The following is a 15,030-nucleotide window of genomic DNA, read 5'->3' as shown; positions in this document are numbered from 1 at the left end:
AGATATAATACTGCGTGAAGAGTTTGACAGAGCACTGAAAGACCTGAGTCGAAACAAGACCCCCGGAATAGACAACATTCCATTGGAACTACTGACGGCCTTGGGAGAGCCAGTCCTGACAAAACTCTACCATCTGGTGAGCAAGATGTATGAGACAGGCGAAATACCCTCAGACTTCAAGAAGAATGTAATAATTCCAATCCCAAAGAAAGCAGGTGTTAACATATGTGAAAATTACCAAACTATCAGTTTAATAAGTCACAGCTGCAAAATACTAACGCGAATTCTTTACAGACGAATGGAAAAACTAATAGAAGCAGACCTCAGGGAAGATCAGTTTGGATTCCATAGAAATGCTGGAACACGTGGGCAATACTGACCCTACGAATTATCTTAGAAGAAAGATTAAGGAAAGGCAAATCTACGTTTCTAGCATTTGTAGACTTAGAGAAAGCTTTTGACAATGTTGACTGGAATACTCTCTTTCAAATTCTGAAGGTGGCAGGGGTACAGAAACCAGATGGCAGTTTTAAGAGTCGAGGGGTATGAAAGGAAAGCAGTGGTTGGGAAGGGAGTGAGACACGGTTGTAGCCTCTCCCCGATGTTATTCAATCAGTATATTGAGCAAGCAATAAAGGAAACAAAAGAAAAATTCAGAGTAGGTATTAAAATCCACGGAGAAGAAATAAAAACTTTGAGGTTCGCCAATGACACTGTAATTCTGTCAGAGACAGCAAAGGACTTGGAAGAGCAGTTGAAGGGAATGGACAGTGTCTTGAAAGGAGGATATAAGATGAACATCAACAAAAGCAAAACGAGGATAATGGAATGTAGTCAAAGTAAGTCGGGTGATGCTGAGGGAATTAGATTAGGAAATGAGACACTTAAAGTAGAAGAGGAGCTTCGCTATTTGGGGAGCAAAATAACTGATGATGGTCGAAGTAGAGAGGATATAAAATGTAGACTGGCAATGGCAAGGAAAGTGTTTCTGAAGAAGAAAAATTTGTTAACTTCGAGTTTAGATTTAAATGTCAGGAAGTCGTTTCTGAAAGTATTTGTATGGAGTGTAGCCATGTATGGAAGTGAAACGTGGACGATAAATAGTTTGGACAAGAAGAGAATAGAAGCTTTCCAAATGTGGTGCTACAGAAGAATGCTGAAGATTAGATGGGTCGATCACATAACTAATGAGGAGGTATTGAATAGAATTGGGGAGAAGAGGAGCTTGTGGCACAAATTGACTAGAAGAAGAGATCGGTTGGTAGGACATGTTCTGAGGTATCACCAATTTAGTATTGGAGGGCAGCGTGGAGGGTAAAAATCAAAGAGGGAGTCCAAGAGATGAATACACTAAGCAGATTCAGAAGGATGTAGGCTGCAGTAGGTACTGGGAGATGAAGCTTGCACAGGATAGAGTAGCATGGAGAGCTGCATCAAACCATTCTCAGGTCTGAAGACAACAACAACAACATTATTATTTTAACACAAAAGTGAGTATTCATAATGAATTAAAATTTGGTAAAAAAAATGAGAAACATCAAACAGAAAATAACTTAAATACTGGGTCATTCCATGTCAGTTCAACCAGGGGCTCCCGCTCAGTCTCAGGTTTGACTGAAATTCACTAATTCTACCATGTGTGGAACACTCGTGTACAAAGTATTAGTTTCCCCTGCCAATTAGTTCCAGAATTATGGCTTGTGAAAGAAGGTGGCATGATCCAGAAATTGCAACCCGCATCTGGCAATCTATCTTCAGACCCAACTTCAGGTCTTAATAACTTTGGAACTATTCCGCACAGTCCAGTGAAACTTTTACAACCCAGTAACATCCACTTACAGAACACACTCTGTGAATAAAAACACCAACAACATATTTCTGAGGGAAAATAAAAAATTCCAAAATGTGATTAAAAAAATGTAATATGTTGAAAGGTACATATTGTAGGTGCCCTCTATGCCAAATATAATTCACTCAGAAGGGTGTAAATTTTTTGTGGTAAGCTTAATGTGTCCTAAACACAAACAGAACTCATCATGCCCATATCCGTCACAAAAACTGAGTTATATGCATACGAAAATAGAAAAATTTGAAAAATTACCAGAAAAACATGGATTTTCGAAGTGTGGTAGCACAAAAGGGACAAGTGTTTCATTCCTTTTGAACATATTCTTAAGACAGTTACAGTTCCTACCACAGTGTCAGGAAGACAGTACAATTTGCCACTCAATGTACAGAGTACAGTAGCTAAAGTGTGGGAGAACTTCTGTTCGAAGCACAATCGACTGGTTTTTAGCAGTTAAGGTGCAGTAAACATTAATGATAGGTTGTGTTAATCTGTCTATATGCTGTTGCTTAGTGATTAAACAGTTGTGGGAGAGGAAAAGAAGAGGCAGAACAGTTTACGATATGTTTTTACAAAATTGTGTTGTGGAACAATGGTGACATCACCAAATACATCTGTCAACTTCCATTGTACACAAATGTCTTGGAATAACATGCTGAAATTTTGAGATATATATAATTATAGTCTACTTATGTAGTGTACGAAATTTGGCTTGGATATCACTTGTCCCTTTTGTGCTACTACACTTATAAAATCCATGCTTTTCAGGTAATTTTTCAAATTTTTGCATTTTCGTATGCATGTAACTCAGTTTTTGTGACTGATATGGGCATGATGAGTTCTGTTTGTGTTTAGGCCACATTAAGCTTACCACAAAAAAATTTATACCCTTTCTGAGTGAATTATATTTGGCATAGAGGGCACCTACAATATGTACCTTTCAACGTATTACATTTTTTTAATCACATTTTGGAATTTTTTATTTTCCCTCAGAAATATGTTGTTGGTGTTTTTATTCACAGAGTGTGTTCTGTAAGTGGATGTTATTGGGGTGTAAAAATTTCACTGGACTGTGCGGAATAGTTCCAAAGTTATTAAGACCTGAAGTTGGGTCTGAAGATAGATTGCCAGATGCGGGTTGCAATTTCTGGGTCACGCCACCTTCTTTCACAAGCCATAATTCTGGAACTAATTGGCAGGGGAAGCGAACACTTTGGACATGTGTTGCACACAGGGTAGCATTGGTGTGCTAAATTTCAGCCACATCTGAGACTATCAGCTGGAACATTTTCTCAAATTGGTTGAATTGACATGGAATAACCCTACTATATAACTAAAAATATTTAATTTATTGGGAAGGTTCACTTTTCACGAGATTAGTAATTAAAAATGAAAACATTATTTTGATTAGAGAATTGAAAATCATGTCAATATTTCTTAATCAACATTTGAATTACATGAGGGAAATCCCCTTTTAATCTGAGTAAAATGGGATTTCCCTCCATTTGTAGGCCAATCAGCTTCAGTATTCTTTTAAAGAGAGGTTTCGAATCATGTTACACTATAAAGTAATCATTGTGTTTTATTAATTTAATAGTGTCATGCACACTGCAAAGCAAAATTAGTAATTCAAAAGTAAAATTTTACTAATTTGGTACATTATTTACAAAACGTGTATTTGTGACGCCCTGTACCTCCTGATCCCATTGAGACCCCACGACAGAATACTGCTATATGTATTAAGACATTACAAACTATATTTGATAATTTTTTGGAATTTTTAAAATAGCCACTTTGAGAAATTTAAATTTTTAAGATTTTCAATTGTTTCAAAATTGTAATGCCTACCGTGTGGCGTATCATATTAAAGCCCCACTCAACAGCTTTAAAATGAGACAACTCCCAGGTTTATATCATCACTGGTTGCCAGCCTATGGGCATCTAAAAATTTAAATCTTTAAAAATCAGTAACTTAAAAAAATAATTGCACTGTATAACTGAAATCTGGTATTTTTTCATAAGTCTATGATATATTGCTGCATATCAAAAATCATGAAAACCTGAGACATCAATTCTGAAAATCCAAAATTGTGTTGACTGATATGGAATGACCTGTAAGTAACCTCAGTACGTCATGACAATTGCCATCTTCATGAATGTTTTTGTCAAATTTAATTTTCTATGTATTACTTTACAGGGTTTCTTAAAATTTCGTTCTGATGAAGAAATCCTTAGAAGTGTCAAAACCTAGAACAGTGTACCTAACGGTTATTTGCAACCGGCTGGCTGTACGATTCCTATGTTGAAAGTTACATATAGTTGCTGAGAGACAGCCATGTTTAAAACTGTCTATCAGTTGTGTTACTAACCCAAGGAAAGTTCACTTAGGGTAAAAATTACGTATTGGACCCCCCCCCCCCCCTCCCCTTCCCTTCCCCCCAATATGGTTTTCATACTTCATGTGTAATATATATACAAAAAATGCATCAAAATACTCTTCTGACACTTACCCATTATGTAATACAAGTTTTCTAAAATTACCTTGCAGTTTTAGTGTTTACGATGAAAAGTTCATTAAATATGGCGAAGCACAGTTAAACACGGCGTGGGCATAAACGTGTGGCTATGCTAAACCTCGGGCTATGCTACAGGTCAGTCTGTCGTCTTAACAAGTACCACATTTTCCTGATCACAACGGCCTGAGACAGTACTCGTGTACATGATTCATACTTGTGTCAAGTTCTGCGTGTCTGCTACTTCAGAACACGATTGGCAAAAAGCATAAACATATAGTAGTCTTTTCACTGTGCCTGTCTGTGACAACCTCTCCTCTACACAGCGAGTAACGATCTGTTATTTTCATAATATTATCATTATTTCATCCTGGGCTTTCCATTGATTTTAAACTCATTTTGCTACAAAAGAAGAGAAATTACAGCCACTGTGTAAGTCATCTTTAATGGACACACCAAGGTAACATAGTGTTACAATTAGAGCTTGTGTTGTGTGGTGTTATCATTGCAGCACAGTTCTGTTCAGGGATGATAGTTAAAGAGTAATCACTGGTTTTAAACAAATAAAAATTAATTATGTTTCGGGACATGTGGCAAATTTTAACAGGCATACTGTCAGAATAAATGTGCACGTATAGAAGTCTAGTCTGCACATGCTGTACATTATGTGGATGAAGTAAATTGCCTATGCACAACTAGTCACACTATTGTTGTAAGGTTTATGCCTTCAGCAGCACCAACTCTTTGTACTTCAATTTAATTATCATGATTTATTCCTTGCTTCATGGCCATCCACATACGTTGTGTGAACTGTGAGTGGTCTACTAGAATCCCTTATTCTCGTGCAAATGAGCAAGGTCATGCCTGCAAATTACTGGGATAAGCCACTGAAATAACTGCCCCCCCCCCCCCCAAAATGGAATACAACTATGAAAAAGTCAATTGGCAATGTACCTGTCAATTAACACCGCAGTTTAAATTGTAGCAGAATATCATATCTGCCTCTCTCAGTGTAGGTATAATAGGACTCCATTTCATACACATGAAACGACTTTTGCAGGAACCCATCTGCTGTGCCTGCCAACAGCATTATCATCAGTGGACTAGCAACACAGACAAACAGAATCAATAGGAAATCATTAGCAAATGCTGATAGTTCTTGACACGGGTAAAATTCTCCACATCTAAAGTATGCCAGACGGAAGTTAATGGCAGCACAGTGTGCCCTGATATGAAACTTCAAAGCAGATTAAAACTGTGTGCCGGACCGAGACTTGAGCCTTTGCCTCTCAGAGGTGAATGCTCTATTGACTGAGTTATCTAAGCACGGCTCATGACCCATTCTCACACTTTAATTCTGCCAGTACTTCATCTCCTACCTTCCAAACTTAACAAAAGTTTTACGGTGATACTTGCAAAACTACCACTCCTCGAAGAAAGGATACTGTGAGACATAGCTTAGCCACAATCTGGAGAATGTGTCCAGAATAAAATTTTCACTCTGCAGCAGTGTGTGTGCTGATCTGAAACATCTTGGGAGATTAGAACTGTGAAGTTTGGAAGGTAGGAGACGAGGTACTCACAGAAGTAAAGCTCTGAGGATTGTTCATGAGTCATACTTGGGTAGCTCAGTCAATGAGCACTTGGCTGCGGAAGGCAAAGGTCCTGATCTCATGTCTCACTCCATCACACATTTTTAATTTGCCAGGAAGTTTCATAAATTAATATAATGTTTCTCTAGCTTTGACTGGTATTATCTCCTTTAAGTATATGACAATTTTTTGGATAGCCTCTATACCATATAGGTGTGAATAACACCAAACCATCAGTATAGCAAGTTATAGTTGCAAAATATTGACACAAATTATTTTCTGAAGACATGAAAAATTGGTAGAAGACAACTTATGACCTAGACATTAAATTGAAGACAGGCGCACCTACAAATAAAATAGTTCTCGAGTTTCCAATCGTGTCAAACAATTAAAATTGCAAGAGCTTCTGACCATTGTCAAGTGGCATGACTGCCGGTGGACTGTTTGTACGCCCCTTATATACACTAGCTGATGACTGATGTCACGCCAAATATGGACATGCATCGAGCCGTCACTTGATGCGCAGTTTCCCAAATGTGGAGCGAGGAGATCGGCAAGCATCATATTAAAAACTCGGGAGATTTTGTCAACAGAATCAACAGTCGTCAACACAGTGAAGACAACATTATGGTAGCACTGTTTACTGCGAGTTTACAATGGGTAGCCCATTAACTCCAGCTGTTCCAGACCTCTTCATGGAGAATTTTGAGGCTACTTCCCGAGACATAACGCCATTAAAGCCTGGTTCTTTATTTCACTACGTTGGCAACATATTTCTCATTTGGCCCCACAGACGTGATAAACTTCACAAGTTCTTAGAGCAACTCAACAGTAACGAAGTTTACCAAAGACGTAGAAACTGACGCTCCATTGCCCTTCCTCAACATTCTCATCTGCCGCTAACGAACTGGATGCCTCGACCACAGCATCTATAAAAAAAGCCACCCACACCGATCTGTACTTTCACACCCTTGGCACAGCAGCACACTGATTTACAAAGTTTGGTGCATTGTGCAAGAATGATATCAGATGCTGATAACCTGCGCCATGAGTTCGGCCACATACACAAGGTCTTCAGGATGGTTGGTTGGTTGGTTGGTTGGTTTGGGGGATTAAAGGGACCAGACTGCTACGGTCATCGGTCCCTTGTTCCAAAATTTCAAACACCCACACAGAATATAAAGGAACAATGACAAAGACAACAGACAACATAGAACAAGAAGACGGAGACAGAGACCAGACAAAAGGAAGTAAAAATCACACAGAGTGTGACAGTGGTTGGCCGACCATAGAGACAAAAAAAGGAAAAGGCAACCACCGAGAAACACATTAAAAACTCAGTCTAAAACCGTAGGCTAAATGCCAGACTCAATACAAAAAAGGACAAACACTTAGATTAAGTGATAAAAGCCGCCTGCCCAAATAAAATGCAAAACTAAGCCTGTCATGGCAGTGTCATCTGTGAAAAAGGGCAGGGAGCGTATCAGGCAGCGCAAATGTCTGCCTGACATCAGCTAAAAGGGGACAGGCCAACAAAATGTGGGCCACTGTCAAAGCCGCCCCGCAGCGACATAGAGGAGGGTCCTCCCGACCCAGTAAATAACTGTGCGTCAGTCGGGTGTGGCCAATGCGGAGCCGACAAAGGACAACTGAGTCTCTGCGATTGGATCGCATGGATGACCGCCACACAGTCGTCGTCTCCTTGATAGCATGGAGTTTATTGGGTGTGATCAGATTGCGCCATTCAGCGTCCCATAGCGCAAAAACTTTGCGGCGTAAGAAGGCTCACAAATCTGTCTCTGGGAGGCCAACGTCCAGAGATGGTTTACTGGTGGCCTCTTTCGCCAGGCGGTCAACATTTTCATCGCCGGGTATCCCAACATGGCCTGGGGTCCACACAAAGACCACAGAGCGGCTGCAAATGGCAAGAGCATAGAGGGACTCCTGGACAGCCATCACCAGACTAGAGCGCGGGAAACACGGGTCGATAGCTCGTAAACTGCTCAGGGAGTCGCTACAGATAATGAAGGACTCACCTGAGCAGGAGCGGATATACTCTAGGGCATGAAAGATGGCGACCAGCTCAGCAGTGAAAAACGCTGCAGCCAGCCGGCAAGGATCGTTGTTCGTAATGGTCCCCTTGAGTTAGAGCATAACCCACACGACCAGCAACCATCAAACCGTCAGTGTAAAACACGCCTATGTGGCTAGGATGGAATAAAAGCGGCGGCGGAAGGCCTCCGGAGGGACTGAGACCTTCGGGCCCTGTGCCACTTCAAGCCGAAGGCAAGGGCAGGGCACACACCACGGGGGTGTATGCAGAGGGGACCGGAAAGGTGGAAGACGGAAAACCCCAAGCCCCGAGAGAAGCTCTCTGACGCGGACCGCGATAATACAACCTGACCAGGGCCGACGTTCTGGGAGATGGACGACCAATTGTGGGAACAGAAGACGATAGTTAGGATGCCCAGGCAAGTTACAAACATGCCTAGCATAAGCGGCCAGTAAACGTTGGCGCTGTAACCACAGTGGAGGGACACCAGTCTCCACAAGTATGCTGTCCACATGGCTGGTCCGGAAAGCACCAGTGGCAAGTCGGATCCCGCTGTGAAGAATTGGGTCCAGCACCCGCAACACAGATGGGGATGCTGACCCATAAGCCAGGCTCCCATAATCCAGGCGGGACTGGATTAATGCCTGGTAGAGCCATAAGAGGGTAGAGCGGTCGGCACCCCACCTGGTGTGGCTCAAGCAGCCCAGAGCATGAAGATGCCGCCATCACATCGGCTTAAGCAGCCGAATATGCGGGAGCCAAGTCAACCGGGCATCAAAAACCACACCCAAAAAGCGATGTGTCTCCACCACAGCAAGAACTTTGCCAGCAAAATAAAGCTGCGGCTGAGGGTGAACTTTTCGTCGCCAGCAGAAATGCATAACTCAGGTCTTGGCAGCCAAAAACTGGAAGCCGTGCATGACAGCCCAAGACTGCGATTTACGGATAGCACCCTGCAGCTGACGTTCAGCAGCTGCAATGCCAATGGAGCTGTAGTAGAGGCAGAAGTCGCCAGTATTCAAGGACGCTGAGACAGACGTTCCCACCGCCGCAGCGAGCCCGTTAATCACAATTAAAAACAGGCAGACACTTAAAACAGATCCCTGTGGCACCCCGTTCTCCTGAACTCGGGAGGAAGTAAGGGAGGCCGCGACCTGCACGCGGAAGGTTCGATGCGACAGAAAATTTCGGATGAAAATCGGCAGTGGACCCCGAAGACCCCAACCATGAAGCGTAGAAAGGATGTGATGGCGCCATGTCGTATCGTACACCTTCCGCATGTCGAAAAAGACAGCGACGAGGTGCTGACGGCGGGCAAAGGCCGTATGGATGGCTGACTCCAGGCTCACCAGATTGTCGGCGGCAGAGCGGCCTTTACGGAACCCACCCTGAGATGGAGCTAGAAGGCCCGGAGACTCGAGGACCCAACTCAACCGCTGGCTCACCATTCGAGCAACTTGCAAAGAACATTGGTGAGGCTAATGGGGCGGTAGCTGTCCACCTCCAAAGGGTTCTTGGCAGGTTTCAAAATGGGAATAACAATGCTTTCCCACCATTGCGATGGAAACTGCCCCTCGACCCACAGACGGTTGTAAAGGTCAAGGAGGCGTCGCTGGCAGTCCACTAAAAGGTGTTTCAGCACCTGACAGTGGATGTGATCTGGCCCAGGAGCTGTATCAGGGCAAGCGGCTAGGGCACTGTGAAATTCCCACTCACTGAATGGAACATTGTAGGATTCAGGATGGTGGGTGCGAAATGAAAGGCTGTGATGTTCCAACCGCTCTTTAATGGAGTGGAAAGCCAGTGGGTAATTCACAGATGCGGAACTGAGAGCAAAATGGTCTGCTAAGCGGTTGGCAGTTATGTCGGAGTCAGTACAAATTGCCCCATTCAGTGAGAGCACAGGGACGCTGACAGGGGTCCGATAGCCGTAGAGGCATCTAATCTTTGCCCAGACCTGCGATGGAGAGACATGGAGGCCAATGGTGGAAACATACCGTTCCCAGCACTCTTGCTTGTGTTGGAGGATAAGGCAGTGGACCCTCGCACGCAGCCAATTGAAGGCGGTGAGGTGTTCTATGGAGGGATGTAGCTTGTGACGCTGGAGCGCCCACCGGCGATCTTTAATCGCCTCAGAGATCTCAGGCGACCACTAAGGCACAGTCCTCCGTCAAGGGGACCCAGAAGAACGGGGAATGGCAGATCTGGGGCAGTAACGATGCCGGTGGTGACTGAGTCAACCACCGCATCAACGGCTTCATTAGAAAGAGGCGCAATAGCAGCCATGGAGGAGAACAAGCCCCAGTCAGCCTTATTCATAGCCCATCTGCAAGGGCGCCAGAAGAGTGACGCTGTGGCAGTGACAGAAAGACCGGAAACTGGTCACTACCACACAGGTGGTCATGCACACTCCATTGGACAGAAGGTAAGAGGCTAGGGCTGCAGATCGAAAGGTCGATGGCGGAGTACGTGCCGTGTGCCTCACTGAAATGTGTGAAGGCACCATCATTTAAAATGAAAAGGTCGAGCTGTGTCAATACATTCTCAACGGTGGCACCTCGACCTGTTGCCACCTACCCAACCCACAGAGGGTTGTGTGTGTTGAAGTCGCCCAGTAACAAGAAAGGTGGCAGCAATTGGGCTATCAGCGCAGCGAGGACATGCTGTGGGACATCACCATCCGGTGGAACATACAGACTGGAGACAGTAACAGCCTGTGGCATCCACACCTGAACAGCGACAGCCTCTAACGGTGTTTGTAGAGGGACAGACTCGCTGTGAAGAGAGTGAAGGACATAGATGCAGACGCCACCAAATACCCTTTCATAAGCTGCCCGGTTCTTATAATAACCCCGATAGCCACGGAGGGTGGGGGTTCGCATCACTGGAAACCAAGTTTCCTGAAGAGCAATGCAGAAGAAAGGTTTAAGGCTGATAAGTTGTCGGAGCTCAGCTAGATGGTGGAAGAAACCGCTGCAGTTCCATTGGAGGATGGTATTTTCCATGGCTGAGAAAGGCATGAAGGGACTGGAGAGGCAGATTACGCCACTGGGTCACCTGCTTCCTCCGATGGAGCACCTGTGCAAGTGCTATCCATTGCGTCTGAGAGACCGGCGAGATCGAGGTCCTCAGCGGATGCAAGAATCTCCACCACACCCTCAGATGCAGAGCTTGTAGGTAGTGGTGGAGTAGGTGCCACCGCAGGTGCCTTGGTTTTACGGGTCTTCAATGTCGTTTTCTCTTGCTGTTCCTTTGGTTGCTGTTGCTGGGAGAGCTTATTGGAGTCAGTCTCCGGGACCAAAGACGATCGCGAAGCTCGACGTCCAGCGACCTGTGGCTTCTTCAGCCACTGGTGTGTGTGTGCTGTGCCGCTGGTAGGAACCTGGGAAGGGAGTGACCCAAGGGATCCCTTCTGACCGAGAGAAGCCGAAGAAGACTTATGCTTCTCCGGCTTAGAAGTGGGGACTGGTGTCCCCGGTGGTTGAGGGGGTGCTACTCCCGAGGTAGGTGATGTGGGAGCAACAGCGAGAGAAGTGGCCACCACCATCAATGGGGCAGGTAGGTGTGGTCCTTCGGTTCTGAGAGCTGACTGTATGTGGTGCAGCTGATGGAGCTGGAGCAGGAGTGACAGTGGCAGCATAAGATGACATCATGCGCACGAGATGAAGCCGTTCAAATTTCCGCTTAGCCTCAGTGTAGGTCAGTCTATCCAGGGTCTTGTATTCCATTATTTTCCGTTCCTTCTGTAGGATCTTACAGTCCAGGGAGCAAAGGGAATGGTGCTCTCCGCAGTTGACACAGATGGGAGGCGGGGCACATGGAGTATCAGGATGGGATGGTCGACCACAATCACGACATATGAGGCTGGAAGCACAGCGAGAAGACATATGGCCGAACTTCGAACACTTGAAGCACCGCATCGGGGGAGGGAAATATGGGTTTACATGACAACCGTACACCATCACCTTGACCTTCTCAGGTAATGTGTCACCCTCAAAGGCCAAGATGAAGGCACCGGTGGCAACTTGATGACCCCTCGGACCCCGGTGGACGCGCCGCACGAAATGGACACCTCATCGCTCTAAGTTGGCGCGCAGCTCGTCATCAGACTGTAAAAGAAGATCCCTGTGGAAAATAGTGCCCTGGACCATATCTAAGCTTTTATGCAGGGTGACAGTAACAGAAACAACCCCCAGCTTCGTACAAGCGAGCAAGGCTCGTGACTGGGCAGAGGATGCTGTTTTGATTAAGACTGACCCTGACCGCATTTTCAACAAGCCCTCCACCTCCCTGAACTTGTCCTCTAAATGTTCTACAAAGAACTGAGGCTTCACGGACACAAAGGAGTCCCCGTCAGCTCTGGTACAGACGAGGCACCAGGGCAAATACCTTTCACAGTGAAACTTCCTGGCAGATTAAAACTGTGTGCCGGACCGAGACTCGAACTCGGGACCTTTGCCTTTCACGGGCAACCAACTGAGCTACCCAAGCACGACTCACGCCCCGTCCTCACAGCTTTACTTCTGCCAGTATCTCGCCTCCTTCTTTCCAAACTTTACAGAAGCTCTCCTGCGAACCTTGCAGAAGGAAGGAGACGAGATACTGGCAGAAGTAAAGCTGTGAGGATGGGGCGTGAGTCGTGCTTGGGTAGCTCAGTTGGTACAGCACTTGCCCGCGAAAGGCAAAGGTCCCGAGTTCGAATCTCAGTCCGGCACACAATTTTAATCTGCCAGGAAGTTTCATATCAGTGCACACTCCGCTGCAGAGTAGAAATCTCATTCTGGACCTTTCACAGTCATTCATAGCCTGTCGTTCCTCCCATGGTGTGGCCAGGGAGGGGAATGATTTGGGGTCATACACAATAGCCTTAAAGTCAGTTTTTGAACGCTCGGCGCAGGCATCAGTAGAGTGATCCCTGTGTTGTCAGGGGGCTACAACCAACAGGTACATGGCAGCCCTACCACAACAGACTGGCTACCGTGCTGGATATTACGTGCCATAAAGTCCATGGTCGTCGTCTCCGCAAAATGCAACACTACAGTGCATCGTGAAAATTGCACCAAGGAACACATCCTCGCCCAAGAGATGGAGAATGAGTGGGACGGCAATGCGACGACAAGAAAGCTGGCTAGAGGTCTTAATGCACGACGGACAAAATGCACCATGTCAGGCGCCCTTCCCCAATTGGCTTGCTCTGCGGAAGAATTTGGAAAGATGGAGGTCAAACCCAACAAGGGACCATCACATAAAGGCCGAAACGTTTGAGACTCCTTTTAGTCGCCTCTTACGACAGGCAGGAATACTGCATGCCTATTCTTACCCCCGGACCCGCAGGAGGACAAGGTCTTCAGGAACAATGGCTGTAATGTCTGTCAAATAAATAAAGCGACTCACAACAAGACCACTGATGAGGGGCAGGAAAAGAAACTTGCTTTCTTGCCATTCTGTAGATCTGTTCCAAGCAAGGTAATCCAGCTGCTGAAATGACACAAAATTAGATTAATCTTCAGGCCTCTGACGAAAATTCGTCAATTACTCACACAGTTAACGATGCAGCAGATCTCTGAACACCTGGGGCCTAAAATGCACCTTGCGAGTGTGGCCAGTCTTATGTCAGAAAGACAGTATGCACTGCGGAAAAACAGAGGAAGGAGCACGACAGGTTTTACCACCTACGCTACCCTGAGAAATCTGCTTTAGTTGAGCACGCTTTAGAAAACGGTGATCAGATAAAATCTGCCAAAACTTCCATTAAAGCTTGGACAACTGGCTTCTTGGATAGAATAATTAAAGAAGCTATTGAAATAAAGTCACCAATAACACCCTACATAGAGACAATGGCCTGCAGCTCAGCACGGCGTGGGATCCAGCAATCGTGCAGTTAAAGCTGGCCCATAGAATGCAGAGTCAACATATATCCGTGTATGGCGATGCGAGAGGCACTAGTGTTGTCACAGCTGGCACCTAGTGTAAAGGCCTTACCAGCAGCCCAGTTGCAGTCGTACCACTTAACAATGGCCAAGGAGTATTTGGCAGAAAGCTCATGCAATTCTAATTGCTTAACGAGACTGGGAATCTAAGAACTTTTTAGTCAACATTACCGCCCATGAGACTCTGCATTCTTATAAGGCATACCTTTGTTTATAGGACCCACAAATTTAGAGAATGCATTTTACTACACCGAATTAAACACACACAATGAAATTATGAAGGTAGCAGGGATAAAATATAGGGAACAAAACATTATTCACACCTTAGACAGCAGTTATGAATCAGGGACCGTGAAAAGGATGCAGTATTTGAGAAGGGAGTCAGAAAGAGTTGTAGCCTCTCGCCGATGTCACTCAACCTGTGCAACGAGCGGGCAGTATACAGAAACAAGGAGAAATTTTTGAAGGTAATTTGACATTTCAGGGAGAATAAATAAAAGCTTTGCCATTTTAGACAAGTAATTCTGTAGGAGATGACAAAGGATTTGGAAGGGCAGTTGAATGGAACAAACAGTCTCCTGAAATGAAGTGATCATATGGCATTTATTGGACGGGATATCCCCTTCGGGGTTTGGTCACTGTATTGCAAGTCTTTTTAGTTGACGCTACTTCGGCGATTTGCATGTCAGTGATGATGATGATGATGATGATGATGATGATGATAGACACACAACACCCATGCCCCTTTGTGTGGTAGGTGGTAAGACTACCGCTGTACTACGGAGGCGGACAGTATCTTCAAATGAGGTTATGAATGAACAACAAAAGCTAAACAAAAGTAATTGTATTAGTCAAATTATATCAAATGACACAAAAGTAGTCTACAAATTTCATAATTTGGGCAGCAAAATAACAAATGATAGCCAAAGTAGTAAGACCATAAAATGCAGACTGACAACAGAAGAAAAGAATTCATGAAAAGAAGGAATTTGTAAACATATTTGAAAGTCTTTTCTGAAGGTATTTGTACGCAGTTTAATCTTGTACAGAAGGTAAACATGGACGACACACAATTCAGAAAAAAAGAAATGGGAGC

General features: G+C 44.8%; 1 protein-coding gene across 1 annotated transcript in view; it reads right to left on the bottom strand.

The window, feature by feature from the left end:
- The window catches only part of LOC126424770 (BTB/POZ domain-containing protein 9), a 141,532-nt gene that overhangs the window by 118,327 nt on the left and 8,175 nt on the right, over positions 1-15,030 (bottom strand). The gene's annotated exons all lie outside the window — the stretch shown is intronic.

This window comes from Schistocerca serialis, chromosome 10 (assembly GCF_023864345.2).
Source record: "Schistocerca serialis cubense isolate TAMUIC-IGC-003099 chromosome 10, iqSchSeri2.2, whole genome shotgun sequence".
Lineage (NCBI taxonomy): Eukaryota > Metazoa > Arthropoda > Insecta > Orthoptera > Acrididae > Schistocerca > Schistocerca serialis.
Note: the sequence above shows the minus strand (reverse complement) of the source record. Positions and strands in the feature narration are given on the sequence as shown.